This window comes from Eumetopias jubatus, unplaced genomic scaffold, assembly GCF_037043125.1.
Source record: "Eumetopias jubatus isolate StellerSeaLion01/CBP00866 unplaced genomic scaffold, mEumJub1_p1.0 scaffold_17, whole genome shotgun sequence".
Lineage (NCBI taxonomy): Eukaryota > Metazoa > Chordata > Mammalia > Carnivora > Otariidae > Eumetopias > Eumetopias jubatus.
The window spans coordinates 87481048-87488097 of NW_028274823.1; the positions used below are offsets into that span (position 1 = coordinate 87481048).

Here is a 7050-nt window from a genome sequence, read left to right on the forward strand (position 1 = left end):
ACAAATGCCCTGTTCTTGAGTTAGACATACATATTTGTTTATGCAGTTAATCAAAAGCTTTCACTCAGACCTAGAACTGAACCTTGGGTGTGCCCATTAGCAGCTGTGTTTTCAAACAAGTTGCTCAATCTCTCTATCTGCCAGTTTCCTCATCTCTCAAATATGAAGGTACTTACCTCAGAGTAAGCAGGTAAGTATTTCGTGAGAGAATCCACACTCTCCAGCACTCAGCACACATAGCAGGTGCTCAGCAAATCTTAGTTCTGCACTGGATTAATGTACTAAACTTCCAAACTGACTATGATCTCTAAAAATGCATATCTTCGTACTTGTCATTGCATTTGGCCCAGTGTCGTGAATGTATTAGGCATTTGTACGTATTTCTTAAGTACTCTTTTCCTCCTGTCCGTACCCATAAATTTCTGCCACTTCAATTAACACATAGGATCATGCTGGAAAACAACTGAAAGTTTGTTTTTACGTGTTACTGGATTTACAAAGTGCTGAGCTGACACTTCCTTGCTCTCGAGATGCTAAAGCACAACTGGTCCCTGTGTTCCACTGGAGTCTCTCCGCAACCCGTCTCCACACACACCCTGCAACACCCTCCCCAAGCCCAGCTCCAGCCATGGACAACATATTTTAAACCTCCAAATATGCCTGAAATTCACTCTATGGGTGCTTCCATTTTTTTTAAACCTCTGCAATTATTAGTTTATTAGTATTATCCAGGACTCAGATGTTCAGTATTCCTCCTGAAATTACATAAACAAATGCAAATGGAAAGAATCCAAGTCAAAATTATATAACAAAACAGCACTCCATCACAAAAGCGTGTAAAACTACAAGGACGCTATTTTAAAACACTGGCACTTTAAGAGAACGATAATCTCAAAAAAACCACAAAATTGCCAAATTGTTCCCTAAACTGTTAAGTAGATAAACATGACTCTAATGAATGAGTTAGGGTTTTGTAAAGAAAAATCAAATTCAAATCAGATAACTCATACTGAAATACAAAGTTTTATGTGTCTTCTTCCCTTAGGTCTATTTGACTTTTATAAAGGAATAAATTATAATATAGGAAAATATACCTGATTTTAAATGTGGCATACATTTTAGAAGTTGGCCCAATTAATCAAAAATACCTTTAATGGAAAGTCAAGTTTCCTAAGAAATCCATATTCAGATAAATAGGAGAAGACATTTACAGCCAGCATGTTTTTCCAGAGCCTTTACTGGGACTAATGTCAACAAAAAAAGTTTAATGTGGCAGTCTTGTATTTTAAGCTCACGCTTTTGGGGATACATTCTCAGGTCTTCTTTAATGTGGGAACTGCAGATATAACTGCCATTACATGGTAATGGGAGTTAAAGAACGTAGAGTCCTCATGTAAAGATTAGAACATACTTTTCTCTTAGTCCTTCAAGGACAGACTTTTCAAAATGTTTGATTCTACTACCCCCATGCTGTGAATAGACTGGTTACTCTTCACTTTATAAATGTGACTGGGCTATGTGAGATCTGGTATCAATCGATCAAGATTTGAGTTTCAGTTATGGATGAAAACTGTCTCAATTCAACTTTTATTACCCTCATCATGAGTATGCAGGGTGCAGACAAAAGCTTTTTATCAGCTAACTATATGAAAAGATAAACACTGTAATAATCCATGTGATCCAAAATGGGCAAAAGCAAAAGACTAGCTTCCCCTCAAGAAGAAAAATTTCAGACCTATGAAAAGGACAACAATACTAATAAAAAAAATTGTATTTACTTAGAAGCATTCAGAATGTCAACAAAACAGCTGCAACTTTTTTTTTTTTGCAATTACAGAGTGGTATTCAGTTAACAGAACAACAATTATTTCGTAGAAGCTGCATCAGAGACAACTGAAGATGAAAAACTACCATCCCCATATATAACTAATTTGTGCTGTGCACCAACAAGAACCTGCTTTAAATTTCCATGCCAATTTCCAACCCCCATACTGGACCAGGCAAGGTTAGTGGCTATTGAAAATACCACCAGGACAGGGCTATCTAAAGACACATTCGGTAGTGTGTTAACTATACAAAAAAAGACATGTACAGTTTAAAAACAAATCTTACACAGCCTTACATTTCAATTTTTTTCTTTAAAAGGAGTGAGTTGTGTACAGGGGGGTTAAATGCTTTATAGACAAGAAAAAAAAACTGTGCTAGAACCAACTTATTCATCATCATCATCTTCTTCTTCATCTTCATCTTCCTCATCTTCCTCCTCTTCCTTCTGTTTCTTGCTCTTTTCAGCCTTGACAACTCCCTTTTTTGCCGCATCAGGCTTTCCTTGAGCTCGGTACGCGGCAATAACCTTTTCATATTTTTCCTTCAGCTTAGCAGCCTTCTTTTCATACGGCTGCTTGTCATCTGCAGCGGTGTTACTCCACATCTCTCCCAGTTTCTTTGCAACATCACCCATGGATCGGCCGGGGTGTTCTCCTTTGATTTTGGGGCGATACTCAGAACAAAACAAGAAAAAGGCCGAAGGAGGCCTCTTGGGTGCATTGGGATCCTTGAACTTCTTTTTTGTTTCCCCTTTAGGGGGGATATAAGTTTTCATTTCTCTTTCATAACGGGCCTTGTCCGCCTTTGCCATGTCTTCAAATTTTCCTTTCTCCTTAGCAGACATGGTCTTCCACCTTTCTGAGCACTTCTTAGAAAACTCTGAGAAGTTGACTGAAGCATCTGGGTGCTTCTTCTTGTGCTCCTCTCGGCAAGTTTGCACAAAGAATGCATATGATGACATTTTGCCTCTCGGCTTCTTAGGATCTCCTTTGCCCATGTTTAATTATTTTCCTCAGCGAGGCACGGAGTCGCCCAGTGCCCGTCTGGCTCTCACTTGCCCCGGCGCTGTCTCTATGGAGCTCAATGTACTGCCTATGGGTGCTTCCATTTTACGGAGACTCTGGCCTCAGCTAATTCGTTGGAACATACAGGATGATAAACTAGTTCCTACGAAATAACCAGCTTGCTTTGTATTTTCTTACAAGTGAATCTTTTTAAAGGATAAAGCTTTTATCTACAAGAAATAAAATTATAATTGCAGAAATTAAAACACTATGACCAGATTATTGATTCTTTCCCCAGGTGCTAATAAATAAATTGGTTGGGGGTATAGGAAAGGCCATTGTTATATCTATTTTTCATTTGTATGTATTCTTTCTAAACTGTTGGCATTTAGTAATTTTAGTATCAGTGGAAGATTTAAGGCTATTATAAAATATTTCTCCTATTTCTAGTTTCGTCTCTTATTGATACCTCAGTTAAAGCAAGTTGGTAGCACATGCTATGATATTTCTCTATTTATCTAACATTTAAAAAATGTGTTTTGGATAAAGCAAAGGTGTATTTCAATAACATAACATAAAGTACAATTGCCTGCTATGCATGGACCTCAGGCAAATGCATCAGCTTCCGGGTAGTTGATCTGGTTTATGTTCCTTTCATTCTTTGGTATTTTTTGTATTATTTAAAAAAATATTTTATTTATTTATTTATCAGAGAGAAAGAGAGAGAGAGCACAAGCAGGGGGAGCAGCAGAGGGAGAGGGAGAAGCAGGCTCTCTGCTGAACAGGGAGCCTGATGTGGGACTCGATCCCAGGACCCTGGGATCATGACCTCAGCTGAAGACAGACACTTAACCGACTGAGCCACCCAGGCGTTCCAGTATTTTTTGAATTATTATAATATGTCTTAAGCTGGGAATGAGAGACTTTTTCTTACACTTTGTTGTTGTTGCTTATTTCTTTAGTTTGCTTGATGGTTTTTAAGGTGAGCTTGAGATATCTGGTCGTGTAATGTTTGCAAGTCAAGTTCTAGAAATAAACAGCGTGAAGTACAAACCCAGAGCCGAGTTCCTTGGCCACTCTCAGCAACAGTTTTCTCACTTGTAAAGCTGGAATAAAGTGGAGAGCCACTTTTTAGGGCTTTTGTAAGAATTAACGAGGTAAGGCTTGGGCACTGTTTATAACACAGAGCCTGACCTTGCCTGTGCCAACTCATACCAACTATTATCACTAGGGTCGTTCTCTTTTATACCAAGACCATTTTCTGACAATCAGGTTATTATTCATCATTTCCTCCAGGTAAAAATAAAGAAACATTCAAAACTTAAGAACTCCTTTTTAAAATTTAGTGTTCATATCCAATCTAATGCACCTGGGGGGCAGGGGTGATGGCTGACTGAGGACAGGTGTAGAAACCACTAACGTTGTAAGCGTGTCAGAATGTGGACCGTGATAAGACACCACTCATGAAGACTGTGGAATAGACATCAAAATTATATTTATTATGCAATAAAGTAAAATTCAGCATTGTTTTTATAGAGGAGAGATGGAACCCCTCACCCTAGCTACTTAACTCTGGAAAATTTTACACACTGAGCATGTGGTCACCTTGGTATAAGTTCCTTCCCATCAGCTACTGTGCAGGTGTGTGTGATGGGGAGGAAAGAGTGAGCAGGATGATTAACTCTGGGGTATGGACGAGTATCCAGGGGTGTCGTCTCACAAAGGAAAGAGCCAGGTGGTGCCGCCAAGCAACAGAAGGGCGGGGAGACGCTGAACATCCACACGTGACCATCGAACGATTAACCTGTAGCATGTAGGTCCATAAAACTGAGGTAGAAATTCTGATATTCCACAAGATGACCTTGGGTAAGATATTCAGCTTTTTCTTTTTTTAAAGATTTTATTTATTTATTTGACAGAGAGAGCCACAGCGAGAGAGGGAACACAAGCAGGGGGAGTGGGAGAGGGAGAAGCAGGCTTCCCGCGGAGCAGGGAGCCTGATGCGGGGCTCGATCCCAGGACTCTGGGATCATGACCTGAGCCAAAGGCAGACGCTTAACGACTGAGCCACCCAGGCGCCCCGATATTCAGCTTTTCTGTTAAATGATCATTTAAATGGTAAGTAATCATAGAATGGGGATAATTAAACTAATTAATGGTGGCATTTTGTTTAATAGGAGGGCATTTAGTCAAAATATTAACCACTTTTGTTAGCTAGTGACTCACGGTTTTGCCTGATGCTGACCCTGTCCCTAAGGTTAGGTTTTGTAAGAAACTCTTATTCATCAGAGGCATATCTGAATGTTATCAAGGAAAACCTACAGAAATGCAATATGTGTACACGGGACATGGGCATCGAGCCCAGGCAGGGGGCACCTGTGTTTTTTGTACATATGAGTCTATTCTTGGCGGGTTGCTGCACTGTCTTGTTTCCAAAATTTTCAGGGGGGGGACTTTTCTGTAATTACAGTCACACTGACAGTCATGTCCACTTACTAGATAGGGGTGAAATTGAGTGCATTTCACTTAAAACTGAGAAGGCTTATGGTGTCCACCTGGTACGGAGGAAAAATCACTGACTTTGTGACCAGACAGATCCTGTTTGCCTTTTGGCTCCAGCACTTACTAGTTCTGTGATGTGGGCAATTTATATCCTTTCTGAGCCTGTTTTTCATCTACAATGTGGAATAATAATTTTTGCTTTGCAGGAGTGTTATGAGGGTTAAGTATAAATTACTTTCTGGTTCATAATGTTGGTATATAGTACTCAATGAATAATAGTCAATATTATGAATATGATTTTAACAGTAAGCCATAGGAAAAAGTAATGTCACATGGATTCTTATAATCCATCAAAACAGGTTGTAAAAATGACTTATGGAAACATCTACCATGGCAATGACTAACATTTTTGAAAAGCTTTATTTTTCCTTTGAGAACCAAAGCCCAACACAGTGACTCTGCTTTCTGTCCCTCTTGCCAGGAAGGATAATATCTGTGATGCATTGACTAACTCTAGTGAAAGTTTTTATTCTTAAGACACCAAGTTATTTCCCAACACAGAACATAAGGTCTTTGCACTCATGTCAGCATCAGAGACACATTTCTGGGAAAGAAATAGAGAAACCTGGGGCGCCAGGGTGGCTCAGTTGTTAAGCGTCTGCCTTTGGCTCAGATCATAGTCCCAGAGTCCTGGGATCGAGTCCCGCATCGGGCTCCCTGTTCTGCAGGAAGTCTGCTTCTCCCTCTCCCATTCCCCCTGCTTGTGTTCCCTCTCTTGCTGTGTGTCTCTCTGTCAAATAAATAAATAAAATCTTTAAAAAAAAAGGAAATAGAGAAACTGAACACCAAAGTAAAAATGAAAATAGAAGTACACAGCAGAATTAAAAAAAATAATTGCCTGAATTGAAAAATACACTGATCAGGAAGCATCCAGTTCATGAATTAGAAATGTTTAAAACCGCCATTTTTGTTACTGACAGACCCATGCAGCTCACCTGATGCTCCCCTGTGTTTGCTTTGAATGGTTTAGTGCCGTCCATGGAGACATCCGCAAGAGAATGGTTTCTTCTTCTGTACCAACAAGAGGAAAACAAATGGACTGTTCCTCCCATACACCTTGGAGGTCTTCCCTCTGCGGGCTTACTGATCAACAAATCATATCAAAGAAGGATTTTGTGTTTTTTGACACTATGTTTTTCCTAGCTGGAGGTACTTGGAGATTCCCAAGGACTAGGCTCTTGAATAAATTCAATATACTCTCTTTTATTAAAACAGTCAAGCTGTTTATCCCCAGAAATTATTGACTGAGTCTATGTTTAATTTTACACATATGTGTGGATGCAACAGCCCTTTCCTTGAACGACTTAAAAAATGGTATTCATTAAAAGTCCCACGTTTACATATTTTATGCACCAAATGAGCAGAATATTCATCAAATGAACCAAATTTGAGATGAGGGGCTGACGTTAGGAGGAGTCGAAAAAGAAATCTGAATTAAATCTTTAAGTAATGAGGAAAGATTACTTTAAAATTACTTCATCAGAAAAAGGAAACATCATTGTTTTGGCTGTGTTTTATAATTTAATAGCTTCAAAATGTATGTAAATATATAATTTAAATATATATAATACAAATACGATCTAATTAGGAATTCCTCTATCTACTAGTAGCTCAAGGACAAGTTTCTTCTCCATTTCTAGGAGGTTTGTGCAATAGT

General features: G+C 39.0%; 1 pseudogene; it reads right to left on the minus strand.

Annotated features, from left to right (window-relative positions):
* Window positions 1–2212: 2212 nt before the first annotated feature.
* LOC114210373 (high mobility group protein B1 pseudogene) lies at window positions 2213–2913 on the minus strand (annotated as a pseudogene).
* Between the last annotated feature and the right edge of the window lie 4137 nt (window positions 2914–7050).